Below are 15,515 nucleotides of genomic sequence, written 5' to 3' on the forward strand. Positions count from 1 at the left end.
TGCCCCGGGTGAGGATCGAACTCACGACCTTCAGATTGCTCGTGTGTACTTGTTTATGAGACTGACGCGCTGCCTACTGCGCTACCGAGGCACATGATAAAGCCATGAAACTTAATTTTATCTTGACTAAAATCTGCTTCTATTAATATAACTTGTTGGCTTCGCAATATATACAAAATGACACACATGTCATTATCATGTCATATAGTGGACGCAACTTGACCCCGATGGTTGACCTTTGCATTATAATACATAATGAGGCACAACCTATTATTAAAAAGGAGAGTACGTAAAATACGATCTGCACGAGAAAAATGAAATATAAATTTGTGTAAATATAAATTAGTGTATTCGAAAATTTTAACTGATCAAATGAAAGTATATATACTTTGATACTGCACTGTTTACAAATTAATTCCATATAAATATACACGGATACCCTAAGCACCCTTGATTTCTACAATGAAATAGTCGATATGAATATTCAGCCTAAGGTCAACCATCGCGATCAAGTTGCGACTACTATATATGACTGAAATACTGTTGAAAAACGGCGTTAAACCCAAAACAAACAAACAAAAACAATAAGTTCGGTCTAAAAGCTGCTGAGTACATGTAATAAATTTGTTACATACACAATGTGTTATCTGATTACAATATTTACGAAAAATTCTAAAAATGTGCAATTATATCAGAAGTCGATTTTAAGATGTCTCTTACTAGTAAGTCTTCAATTAATTGTTTAAATATTGTATATAGCTATATTTCGCACAAATAGTGATAATAACATTCGACTTGCTGCAAGTCCTGGTGAAGAAGAACATGAAAGCTAATTGTGGCAGTATTTTAAATATAATTGCAATAATGATGGAATTCTAATATGACAATGCTTAATAATCACAACGATATTACGTTGACGTCACGTCGACGTGATATTTAACGCTATGTATGTATCGAGAAAAAGTGCTTTCAAATTTGATCAAATATTTTACTTAAAACATGTTTAAAACGAAATGTCATATAACATAACTGGCTGAATTAATTTTACACATGGAGTTGGTTATTATAGCTGTGTAGAATAATTTGCCATCATTTGCGTCCTAATGAAAGTATGGCCATTTCCGGTCCTGGTGTGTAAAAACATTGGAGCGTGACGACCTACCATTTGGCTCCATACATGCGCCAATAAACAGCTCTATCATATTTTATCTTAATTTTACAATAAAAGACATATTATGCGCCCTCGTGAAATTATTATGCCCGTCGTAAAACCGCCCAACATGTATAAATAGTGTTAAAACACGGTTTTACTATAAATTATTTCTTAATTAAAGTTCATAAAATGCCCTTTACGCTGTAACCAGCCATATTATAACTTTTGTCATTTAGCTAATCATTTCAAGTAAATTTCAATCTTGTTACTTCATCTAGCTACTTTGTTATATTAAAACGCCCGTCGTTGTGAATAAATATGGACAAAAGCGAATTGTAAGATGTCAGTCGTTTTCTGAATTCGTTCCAACGTAAATGGAAGAATAACCTTTTGTAGAACATTTAACGCCGGATAGGTATCTATTGTGTTACACGTGAAGTAGTCTAACAAAAATACAAACACTTTTTAACAAATCTATGTACAACAATCCCACTACAAGCAAGTCTATATCGTTGTTTGTGACACAATGTCTGAGAACAGAAGAATATATCAGATAAAATAACATGATTATCGCGAATTTATCGGAACAATTTTCTATGTAATTTGTCTCATGTCGTTTTCATATTTCCTTGATTGATTTCTTGGTTGGGTCAAAATTTGTAATTAATCAGTATGCAGAGCACATTGCTGTCATTGATTTATATAAATCATCGTTGTCAACCATTGATTCTCTTATAAATCATTGTCGACAACCAACCAGAAAAAGAATTAAGAACGTCATGGTAGATTTAACTTTATGACTCTGTATTTTGCATGATAAGTACTTCTTTAGTAGTTTGTATATCTCTAAAATAGACATTTGGTGAAGCATTATAAGCGGAATCAGGATCTTCGGCTGAATGAATGGCCATATATGGTGATGCAACTATTTCAGCGGAAGGAGCAGTAAAGGAAGTTATTAAACCATCTCAAAAAATGATAATGTACAATAAATGTAAAGGTATCCTCAAGCGCAGAGTTTAATTCTCCTTTATCTTTGTTGCTTTTTAACTCAAGACGATATAGTGATATTGCGATTTTTCTAGAATAATGGTCAGTTAAAACAAAGCTTGAAACTCTGGCGAAGGTGAACGCAACAAGAGTTTGCAAGACATCAGGTTGATTGATTACATTCAACCACTTGATTGTAGTTGGAACAAACGAAAACAAGGGACACCACATTTTAAGTCAGCGGCAAAATTTACTCTAACAAGGCGGCCTCTTGTGACAATAGAGCTATAACATTCATTAACTTGTGGTAGCATTTTTATGTGCATGTCTACTAGTATTTATTAAATATTATTTTCATTCATTCATTCAGACAGACAGACAGACAGACAGACAGACAGAAAGACAGACATATTAATTTTACACCTAATGTAAACTGTGTACAACATGGGGATAACCTATACCAAACAAGAAACAACAATAACACTGCTGGCAGCACCTTACCACATGATGAATATTTTTACGTTTTTGTATGAACGGGGGATTCAGATGTATAAACTTTATAATCGTTTGGGGAATCCTTCGATTCGACTAAGATGTTCGCATATCACAAATCCGTTGATAATGTATTCTACTGATCGCAATATAATAATTCATATCAAGTAAATAGCATGTAAGATACACATACATTAGAATGCCACTTATCATTCAATATATTTTAGATTTTTCTAGCGACCACACTGCTTAACAAAGCCAAATTCAGTGACCTCATTTGTAACATTTATTTTTGCGATAAAGAGAAAAACCTTTTCAGATCTGTCAGAAGGCGACCAATAGAACAGTGAATTAGACAGGTCTGTTATAGGAGATGTCTTCGGTGAGAAACCATTAACTAGGTTCAAAAACTGGAGAAAATTGTATCAATAAAACATCACAATGCCGGAACAATATTGAGAACTTGACTGCATTCTGAAAATCACGAAATAAAAAAATAGTTACGTGTGTCAAGTGCAGATCTAACAGAATAAATAATGATATAGAGATCTGCTGTAGTGGTGCCAAGATTAAACATTTTGGAATTGATTAAATAGTATCAAAGAGATGGTCGTTTATTTCACTGCACACACACCAAAACACGTCTGGTAACATGAAGACCTGAGAGAATTCTATGCCTTTTCCGTTTACTTAGAGCGAAAATCTCATTATGATGTACAGTTTGTAAGCAAAGAGCTTGATTAAAAGTGTTATAAGCTTTACCTCGCTTATACTGCAGACTATTAAAATTTTGAAATGAATGACAGTACAAACCTATATTTGTTGTGCACAGTGCGGCGTATTATACTGTACTAGATATTTTAGGATTTTCTTTAGCGGCATGGAGTAGGTCTGTCTTAAATTAAGCTAAACGCATTTATGTGTCGTAGACACATATCTAAGTAAAACAGGTACGTTTTGCAAAAGTTATCACCAATATCTTCTGTTGATACAATAGCAAAATAATCATCGTCTTAATATGGGAAAATGCCATAGGAAGACATGCCTCTGTGCATGAAAAAATAAAAATGTCATCATCAATGAACATGATAAATGGGAATTCTTGAATTAAAATCTAATGAAACGTTCATGCTTTCGATGAAAACTTTAACGCTCGATCCTTGAAGAAAGCGAGGAAAAAAACGATAGGCACTGACGTTCGGGCAGAATACTATTACTATTATAGATGAAGAAACGTTCCTCCGTCTTTATTTAGCATGTATATTGCTTGTTTGAGTTTTAATAAAAAAAAAATAAAGCATGAAAAATATATTTAAATGTTTCTTGTTTAGCGTGGGTAGTTGTCAAGTCGTAACCTTAAAAGGATGGAAAAACTCATTTCGACTTGAGCTCAATGCAGATTTCTTATTTACCTCTCTTGTATCCATTCTATGCTTAGTCTGCCAAATACGGATACATGTATTAAACTAATTCGAGTATATTACCGACCACAAGTCTGCATATAAGTAATGGCCGAGAATCGAACTCGACTTTAGCCTGATAACCACTGCCCGACTGCCTCTCTGTTCGATAGAATCTTATTAACACAAAGTTGTAAGCTCTATATCTATTGCAATTCAAAATACAAATAATGAACACAACACCTTTGGCACATGTTATTTCATTCAAATTTCAATGGATGCATGTGGACACATGACCTGTTACGAATAAGACGATCTTAGTTTTCTTACATTGTTCGTAAACCGTTCACAGTTTAGTCCAAATTAAAATGTATACATGTGTTCGTAGACTGTGTAAATATACAAGAATGCAACAAAACTCAGATAAAAAGATTGACGGGTTAGTAAAGACACACAAATATACATAGAGAGCATCATGGCCTTGGTTGGATTATATTTTGTGTCATTGATTGAACTCTAGTACTTTATCTACATTTCTTTTTATGACTGACTATGACACACTGTTGTAGACATTGAGAAGATTCTAGTTCCTGTGTAACAATATAACGATTACTATTTCTTGTTCTAGAAAAAAAAACATTCAGTGTTTTGTTTTGCTATTTTCATATTATGTATTATTTATTTTTGTCCAATATTTATATCAGTTAAAAAAAAACAACAAAAAACAAAAAAAAAAAAAAAAAAAAAAAACAAAAACCCAAATTTTGTTTCAGAATTACAATATTTGGCAGACGTAAGGGTGAATGTAATGATGATATTTTAAGTATAAAACAGTGACATAGTTTTATTCTTACTTGCTTGCCTTTTGTTGAAAATGTTTGACAGATTTATCACTTAAAATTTACGGACACAAAGAGTTCCTTTCGATAACCTGTCCTAGTGGCAGAGCCCGTCTCGGGTGCAGGTTTTACGTCCGCTTCCACAGCATTTCATAACAAACTCTACAAGTAAAATTTTGATGCAGAGCATCATGTCGCCGGAGAGCGATTGGATTTTGAAGATTGGATTGAAAAAAAGGCTAATAAAGCTATAACTGCTATTGCGGTGCATTGCATGCAAGTTACCCCAAAACCCTCTTACCATCTTAATATTTTTTCTTTGTTTACAAAACACACGCTAAGCCTCGTTCTGAAACCCTTGTGCCAGCATCCTCACGAATAAGAATGGAAATCTAGGACGGCAAATATTTTTCACATTTTCAAACAATGAATGCAAAAGATTTCTTGTAACACAAACATTTGGACAAATTATATTATATATCTTCAAATGAAAGGCCCATAGTTTGACAATAAAGTAAAAAAAAATCACGACTGTTTTTATAGACAAGAGACAGTCACAAAATATGCTCTTAGACTGTGTTCCTTCCCTTGTTTTACATGAGCTCAAGTAGATTAATTAAGATAGCAGGGTACACTTCGAATTTGACCCCCGTCAATATTTGTAATAATTAGATTTTCGCGTGATTTTGGATGTCTGTAAATTAAGGTAAGAGATAATGATTATTAATTCTTTAGAAAATTTAAACAGACGATACATGTAAAATTCTGATGTCAGTTATAAAACTAACTGCTGCTGGCTTTGTATGAATCACCTTGACGCGGGAAATTCAAATCACGGAAGGGCTCCGTGCTTGTTGATTGATACTCAGGAACATTTTCGCTACTTTGTGAAAAAACGAGCTGGATGGGCCCCCATTCCGTTTATATCCTGTAGTTCAGTAGGGAATAAAATCGGGCATTGCTTCTGCAGCGGAGTCATTGCAGGCTGTTCAAAAAGTGCAAAATTGATGATTTTGGCATGCTATTTTAATGGATGGTGTAAAACTTTCACTTTGATAACTTTCTGTATTCTTGTATGAGAGTTTTGATATTGCCATTAATTAAAAGCACAAAACATGCATTTATAAAATGGCCACCCTGATTCTGCTCATTAGGGAGGTGCAATATTGCGACTCGCTACATGTAAGCTTGGCCGTGCCCAAAATTTTCGAATCTAAGTGTACCTTGCTACCTTAATTTTCATCTGCAGTAGTATATTCTAAATATACGCAGCGTGACGTAGACACAGGTAAAGACTCAGACAATCAGAGCTCGTTGGAAATCTCTAGCAGTCGTTATTATTTAAGTGGCAGGGGCCAGTTACGCATTTGGCCCGGGTACTTTTTTTTAAATAAAATAGATAGATGTACTTTACAGACATATATATTCAACTGGTTATTTATGATGTTTAAAGAACTAAGGATTCTTGCGTACGAGTAATTATTGTGTAAAATAAATATCTGCTTGAATCGATTTTCCTAGCGCCGTGTAGACGGCCGGGTCTAAAATCTTACCTGAGGTAACGGAAGTCACATGAAATGGAAACGGTCACCCATCCATCCAGATTCAGCTCAAATTTGCGGAAAAAATAAACAGTTAAGAGACACTTTTCTTCCCACCATTATTGTTGTCTGGTCACTTGCTATAATGCAATACATCCGCTCAAAACTGATCAAAACTGAATTTTTTTAATGATTTTTTTTCGCACTGGTACCAGCTCAGATATGTGGAATTTTCAAATCTAGTGTCCCTTGCCCCAGTAACGGCAGAATAGGATAGGGATAAGTTCTTTGTACATTTTTCCTATTTTCCTAAAAATGCTATCTTATAATAATAAAATCTTATTCAGTTTTCAGCTCCTAATTCCTTTATGTAAGCATTTCATTTACTGCCTTATATTTCTTTAATTTACAATATCATTTTTTCATAATACGTACATAATATCATATTATTAAAAAACATAATGTTTTTTATGCATTGACACAGGTAGAAACCAAATTATGAATTCTTTTAAATCCATCGACCGCGCTAGCGGTTACTGGATGATTTGAAGCAAGTCCCAAACGCGTCTAAAAATAGTATTCAATGCTTACATTTACATGTTAACAGAAGTTGCTACAGAATGCATAATTTACTATAATGAATATGTGTCATAAAATCAAAATAATCATCAGGATGTCGATCTTTTCAACAGTTTGATAGAATAGCCGAAAAATACACAACCCGGTTAAATCTTAAATTGCCTTCCGATGGAAATATAGTTTGTGATTTTGATTTGAAATATCCTTAAATTCAGGAACAATCATTTAGTTTTGTTGGTTCAGTTTGATCTTTACCGTCTGAAAATAAGTTTTAGCTGTTATGATTTAAGGTTCGTTCTGAAATCTTGGTGTCCAGTTTCTAATGATGTTTTTGAACGAAGCAATCTCGTGAATGGCGCAGATCGCACAATCTCTCGGAAAGAGCCGCCTTCGACATTATTTCAAAAGATATTAGCTAAAACGAAAATAAACGTTTTGTTTATCTTTCTATATACAAAACATAAAGTAAATATAAGCATTCTTAATAGATAACCACATGGTTAAATGTAATTGAAGCACTCTCCACAGTGTAGTTTCTATGTAATAGTACATTGTTTAAATACCTCTGTTTTTGTCTAGGGAAATACAATCATACATGATTTTAATCTGAATACTTGCCAAATATTATCTCGTACATAAAACTATTAGAACAATGAGAATTGCAAACACTTCTTGTCGACTAATCAATGTTACGTCTATCTTTGAAGAGAATTTTGTATAACTCAGACAAAGAAACAGACATAAAGACTGTCCAGTTTTACTAAACATATTTTCTTTTTCTTTTCCACAGAGACTTATGAACCCAACCGGGAATAGATATTCGCAGTAATTATGTATAACATGTTATTAAATGACCATCTGCCACGAAAATGGCCTTTCCCTTGACCGAAACTAAGAAAGAATGTGTAAAATTATGACTCTGTAATTAAACTTGTACAAATATGAACGAATTTAGAAACGCATTGCCAGACCAAAAGTATCTATAGATTCTATACGCACAAATTGTTAAATACACTATTATGTATGAGGAAAAAACAAACTACAAGTCATTTGGCTTCTGAACGTTTCTCACATTAAATATGCCCAGTAAATAACAACAAAAAATCCACTTCATGTACATGTAATTCACACTGATGTTTGTCATGCATATTGCACTGTAAGTTTAATTTACAATTCGAATTCTTACCCCCACTACACCAGAATGTGATTTCATTTTTTGTGTGTGTCATTTTCGTTATTAAAGTGTTTGGATAAAAGCTCTTTGATAGAGCATACATGTTTTAAGGTCCATAATGCTTAAAAAATTTATCTTAAAAACAGCTTTTTTTCAAATTGATGTTATGCGTGCTTACTTGGTGAGAAAATTACTACCTTTAACAATGCACATGAAATGTTATAGTTAGAGCTATCAAGGGAGGTAATAAAACAATAGATTCATTACAACCTTCTAGTTTATTCAGCAATATTCAAACCTTTGACAAATGTTGATGAAAGTAATTATCAGAAATAGGATTTAACAAGAAATTAATATAGTGTATGTTCATAACAAACAATTTGGCAGCCGCATTTTAAACAAAGGCATTATGAGCCTTTAAATGCTGTTCACTCTTTCGACAAAGAAATATCCCTTTGGGCTTTTATCGTTGACATGCGAAAGTATGCTTAGAAAAAATGGCAATGCTTTGTTTCACCTATAAAAAGAAAACTTGCATCGTAAAATAAGTGTTGCTAATGCACTATTGCAGTCCAAAAACAGCAATATGTACACTCATTTAATTATAGGAGCATCTAACATTCATGACAACTTTGGTACGTATTAAAGTACAAAGCTTGTGGATATGTGATATGAAATGTACACCTTCTGAATCAAATTCTTAAAGTGTTTTATCCACTATCATTTACAGTTTGCTTAAAATGTCACAATATTATAAAAGGATAATTCTACAAATCTGCACTCCACCAATTTATATTAAATACAACTTTGGCTTCGTTACACGTATTTATCAATGTCATGTATACTTGGATTCAGTGTTGTTATATTTTCTGGTCCTTTGGCATCATCGAGTCCATTCAATATTTATGTAATAGAGTTCTGATTAAGCCGGTGCTAGCGGGCGTGAGGGCTGTTGCACTTTCCATTAGACTCAAATCTTGGTTGCATTCTATGCTTCCAGTTATCTTCATATAGATTTTATTTCTTACTTCCAGCTTTATGTACGCAGATGGTATTAAATGTAATATTCATTATGTACTGGGCGTCATTGAAAAGTTACCACTTATATATACCTCTTTATTTTTTAAACAATACTGACGTCACCTTTTAATGGTATATGCGCGGTCTATCACTCACAGACCCTATCTAATTATGTCTCCTAACCCGTTTCATGACTGTCGGGTGAGAACAGCCCATACGACGTGCAATTTCACGACATGAAAGTCCGGCGTCAATCATGCCAATGATCTGATGACGTTGATCGTCCCTTAAACGTGGCATTATCAGCAAAGATATTCTGGTTTTGAACGTTTTTCTCTTAGTCTGTCGACTAACTTTCAAGTGCGATGAATAATTTGCGATGGAAGTTTAGTACACGTCGACTTTGCCCGAAAAAGTCATTTTGCACGTGCAGCCCGTAACTCAAATGGAGTTCATCGGATTTGACAAATCTTTACACCAGTGACTTCTCAGTTGGGTCAAAAACGCAGTCGTGTTATGCTTTTAACACAGTTCAATGCGAATTTTAAAATATAAGGGCCAGTAGGGTGGTAACTTTTCAGTGACGCTGAGTATATGTAATTATATATATTCAACATGCTTATATAAATCTTCTGGATACTGAAAGGTAATTGGTATGCACAATTTTGATAAAACTGAATACGTAAACATTGTGTTTAAAATCAGTGGTCGAATTTATATGATGTATTCTTCAAAAGAACAGCATTTAGAGGGTTTTTTTATATCTTGTAGTATCTTGATTAATGTCATTCTAAATATTGTAAGTTTTTCCCAGAACATTTGTAATAAATACTGACAAAGCAGTGTAGTTATCACAAATAATCTACGCAATTTGTATTTGTCTCGATGGATATTTAGTTCTGGGATGATTTCTGGCATAAATGTTGGCATGTAATTTCTCAGTATCTAGGGAGAAATGGCATTGCAAAGAACAGTGTGGTCGGAACAAATCTGTGTTTACTGCACTATTAATTGGAGCAATATATAATTGTCTGTTTCGTAAAAATAAACCCTTTTGAGCTAAACATTTTGCTGTCAGTAAAGCCCAGACAGATAAATATACTAATAAGCATTGATACTGGATGCAGTTTTATCTGAGGGCTTTATGATAGTTTTAAAGGTTCAGATCAAAATGTGTTCTACAATGTAGAATTTGACTTAATCAAGATTTTTTAAAACTTAAGACTATACTTGGCACATTCTGCAGATAAAAATATAGGATCGTGTGCTAAATTGTTTTGTAGACTGTTTTAAACAATTGGGCGGTAATGTATGTCTAAGGGAAAGTCACAGTGAATGTTACTGCTTTGATGACATTTTCGGGAATAGAATGTTTTTCTACTTTAATCTTGAATGGACATTTATGCTAAGTACGGGATGACCTTTTACTGCAAGTAGAACATATGCAGTTGTGAAATTTATTCTGATTTGAATAAATAAATTTATAAGATCATTTCGCATCGTTTATACAAACACTTGTAAAACATTATATACACAAAAGCTCTGGTTAGTACCAGCATTCATTTCAGGAATTCACAGGTAATAAATAAATAAATAAGTGTCTTTAAGATTGTTTCCTTATCATGATTCAGTCAAATCATTAAAAGCAAATCATTTCTAAAGATATGACAGCTTCAAACAGTATTTCATTCTTGCTGAACGGACTCGGAAATAATAAATGATGTTTTACATTATTTCTCAACATGCATCAGCGCTGTCGCGAAGATAACCGCCGTTTTGAAAACTAATATCATAACAATAGTTTTCTAAGAAAATATTATGTCAGTAAATATAAAGTGTTTGGCAACTTGTATATTGTTTGCTGCTAGTTTTGACTTTCGGAGTTTGTTTTAACTATGTTAGCAATTTTTAAACTGAATGGTTTGAATCCAAGTTTCAAATATTGAATTTGTGCTGCTTTTGTTATTCTTTTAATTCTTAAAAGTTCTTGCAGAAATGTGCTTATTCTAGTATTTTACTCAGTTTAGAATATTTCATTATATGTCTAGTTTTAAACAATCTGATTGTCACTAAAATTAGAGCCTTTCTGAGCGGAGAATCGAATTATTTTTATTACATTGCCCAGTTTGACTTGTTAAAAATTTAAGTTCGAGGTTGACAGGCGTTAAATCCCCAACTCCCAGTTTGCTTAAAAGAGGTTGCTAAGCGTGCCGCGGCTGTGTCAGTATCTTCAATTTGTTTTGTTTTTCCTATAGTACGCTTTGTATATTGTCTCGTTAGTTGGTGTTGTAATTTGCCTTATTTTCTAACCCTCTACTCTTAAGTCCCCTCCTCTCTCCTTGTACTATTAATGAGGTCAAGTATCTACCATATGCTGGTTGGAGCACCACTCTGACTAAAGTACGTCTCCTATTACGCTACGCTTATGATCTGAGAACGAGCTATTGATAGCCTCGTTCTGACGACCCTTTCGCTAGCCAATCTGAGCTTAACTTACAACATTTTGCAAGTTATTAGTTAGCCTTGATTTTTGATATTTACACTTCTTATGTCGTAATGTGTCAGATAGCCGGTTAGCTCAGTCGGTAGGCCACTTGCTCTGTAAACGAGGGGTCCCGGGTTCGAGCCCTGGATTGACTGTACATTTTCTTACTCTTTGACATTCGAACAAGCCGTCTGATTGGTTCAGATAAAATAGATTTGCGAAAATAAAAATAGCAATATTGAAATCCAAAATATACAGAAGACGAATGTGAATGGGTCTTTCTCAGATCTTCGTTTAGAAGATCAAGTACTTTAGTCAGATTGGATGGAGCTCCTAATTCCTAATTTGCCACTACGTTCCTTCAAGTTCGTTCGGTCAGCATATCCTTTAAAAAAGTTTTTTTTTTTGGATTCTTTATATATTAATTTTATTAGTAAATCTTTCAGTACTTACATTTAGGTTTTTGAAGGTCTCTTAGACTATTTTCTTGTAGAGAATGTATATGATATACATTGTTGTAATATATACGTCTACAATAATGTTTAGGTTAGGATTACATTTGTCTTGATATTGATCAATATTTCATTAGAGCAAATTTAATCTTGAATAATGATATTTTCGTGATGAATAAAAGGATTATATGCAAATTTCATCAGTACCGAAGTACACATAATCTTCATTTTATGAGTACAGAGAGAAATATGATTTAAGTCTTTTTACAAAGGCGCAATCATTTACACTTGATTTTAATAATATAAGTAAAGCATTTAGATTGTTTTCGATTGTGATTTTATGAACAGAAATCATTTCCAAGTCTGAAGTCAAGGACTGTTAACTATATTTGATTACGCAAATGACACGAATATTTTAAAATATCAAGATCATACTAATGATAGCCGACATTATAACGCGCCCATTCGAAACTGTAAGCTTGGCCTCTTTCATATTATACAAAGATTTGTTCTTTGAATAATAGGTAATGATACAGTATAGATTCCATAAAATAACGCGTCATTATAAAAAAAATATGTATTTGCTACTTATATATTTAATCATTGACGATTTTTAATAACTTACTACAAAAGTTTTCAATTTGGTAACTAAACCTACCGTTATTTGCTCAGTTAAACTTCTTTTTATAAGCTAATTAATACTACACCTTGGTTCCCTTCATATAATGAAGAGACACAGACTGTGTAGCGGTATATTCAAACTACACATTATACATGTAGTTATCTTCCATCTGAAGCTACATGTATGTATTGTTCTAATTGTTGCATGTATACTTGTGTAAATCAGACCTTAGTTCAACTATCTGAAGCTGTTTTATTTGCAATCCACATAAAGTGACACTTCCAGCAGTTCGTGGTCTTACTGGCGCATTACAAGGAGAAACCTTGATAAAAACTCAGACATTTTTCTACGAACAGTTTTATGTTTTCAGATATGAATATCTGTATAATCGAATAAGAATTATTTGTCCCTTACATTTAAACATATAATTTTCGAATTGAAGGAAATATATTGCAATGAAGCTAATTTTGAACCGCGTGATTTGCTTGACTACAAGATATTAAAAATGACATTTAGCAGTTAATACAAGTTCATAGATAAGACATTCCTTTGCTAAAGAAACAAAATATTACGGCATACTATATGGGAATGTTGTGCATACTTACTAAACCCAGTTAGTATGCAGACTTTTGCCTTCTGCCAAGTTTAGTTTTAATGTAGATATTGCAGAAATCAAGAAGCTATTCAAATGTGAGTAGTGTTCGACTTTCCATGACCATTCTTTTATCTTTGACGAGTTGCTCTTAATGTCTTGTAAAGAATTGCCTAATATCAAAAGAATATCTAAAAGTCTGAACTAAAGTTTATTTATGTATGCATTTTGTAATTGTAGAGACTAAGAAATTATAAGAAAAGACAACAAATAGTTTGTTTGTACAAAATGTGTAATTTAAAGAGACAGACACCAAAAACGTTAAGTAAAACGAAAGATAGTATTTGCTTTAACTGATTGCAGACACGATCGAGTCTAGAAAGTACTTTATAAAGTTTATATCACTGGATGCAACGTGCATTTCAAAGTTTACTGTTTCTTTACTTTAACTTGAGGAGGAGTAGTTTTCAAAGATTGAAATCATGACAATATTACCTTAGGGTCTGTGTAGTCTGTGTTTATAAAATATTCCTTAAAATCAATTATTCCCTCTAGCATTATAAATGTCGTAATGAAATTGAACTCCTGCAAGGAAACAAATGTTTCTTAGTAGCAACGGTGTTTAAACACTGTTTTTGATAACAGACAATCACATATGCTTCCTATCTAAATTCTCCATCGCATCAGTAAAGTTAGAATGCTTTTAGATTAGTTATGCAGTATTGCAGTAGCTAGCAACAACAAGCATTAAGACATTAAAATGACTATTATTGGTTAAGCTATTTTATTAAATATCTAGCGATCCATAATAATACTTTAATTGCAAACGGTCAAGTAGATAAAGTGTTCGAATTTAAAAGAACGTAATAGCCGCCACGCGCCATTTAGAGGATATAAGAATTAAATGCACTTTCCAAGTATGAATTTTACTTACACTATAACACCATTAGAAATAAAAAAAATATTGCGGATGTAAATCGGTGAAGTGTGTATAATATAATTTACAAAAATATCCAAGTTTTTAGGATCATTTACCTTCATATAAGGTAGTTTGCTTTTGCCAAGTACTCACGTCGTGCGTGCACTTTAAAGATGGCTAAATAACTTTTAAAATAAAATGAAAAATGAAAAGTAGGGAAAATAATGTTATCAAATTGCTACTTTGATCATTCTTACGCAACTGTTCTGTTGTCTGGAAATTTCTTCAAGACTCAAACCGCATACTTTGAAGTAGTGTGTGTATTGTATCTGGTGATATCCCGGTGTATTATCTGTTCCTTTTCTCTTTCTTGATGGCTGAAGCCCTGTCAGAGGAATTAAGCCTGTGCAAAGTTATTCTAAGGTACTCATATCAACATTTAGTTCTATTCCTCATATTCCTGATATTTTGCCCAGTTTAAAACTTTAAACGACTGCCCAAAGCACATATCTAATTCCTGAAATAGACCTAGTATTTAAAACAGAAAATATTGGGTAGGTATCGTGAATTCAATTGAAAAAAGCTCGTCAAATTATTCTGTCTTAATTATTCAGCTACAAAGTAGATTTAATCATTATTGCATGCCAGACAGGATATCCAGGTGTATTTGCCGGTGCTAGAAACTCGTCTTACACCCTAGGGTGTAAGATGACTCACGTGCTGAAATTTATGAATAAATACGTAATTTCATACGCTACTACAATAAAATAGTGCTTAGAAGAAAAGCATTTGTCTGGTTTTCATCTTTATTTAATTGAGGAATACGGTATGCAAAGAAAATCATATATCATTAGCTGAAGGTGCGAATTGAAATTTCTGACTCTCGGGTAACTGTTTTGTGATAACAAGGATCTGCCGTCTAAACAGTTACCCTCAAGCTAGCTAGATTCTTATGATATTCTATTGTATATCATTAAAAACACTTTCGTTAGTTTACCTGACTGTGCGGATATAACTGACTAATTACCCTCTAGATGAAATAACACGCATTTTATTCTTCTCCAAAAACTACAAGGAACACAGTGCTAAACAGGTAACATACGTTTTTGTGTAGCACTTCCATTAAGAAAAGTTTTGCATGTTACGCATTTAAGAAGATTTGGTATGGTACCTCTGTATTTGTATATTTTAGCGATATGAGCGACCATATTCTCTGACAATGTGCAAACTGTTTATCATTTACTTATTCGTTAACTT

The 15,515-nt window shown here is 33.1% G+C and overlaps 1 non-coding gene across 1 annotated transcript; it reads right to left on the reverse strand.

Moving 5' to 3' along the window:
- On the reverse strand, positions 1-91 carry Trnam-cau (transfer RNA methionine (anticodon CAU)). Its single transcript is given in 2 exon segments — positions 1-36; positions 55-91. It is a non-coding gene; the product is annotated as a tRNA-Met (tRNA).
- Positions 92-15,515: the final 15,424 nt, after the last annotated feature.

Source organism: Mercenaria mercenaria, chromosome 5 (genome assembly GCF_021730395.1).
Source record: "Mercenaria mercenaria strain notata chromosome 5, MADL_Memer_1, whole genome shotgun sequence".
NCBI classification, from domain to species: Eukaryota; Metazoa; Mollusca; class Bivalvia; order Venerida; family Veneridae; genus Mercenaria; species Mercenaria mercenaria.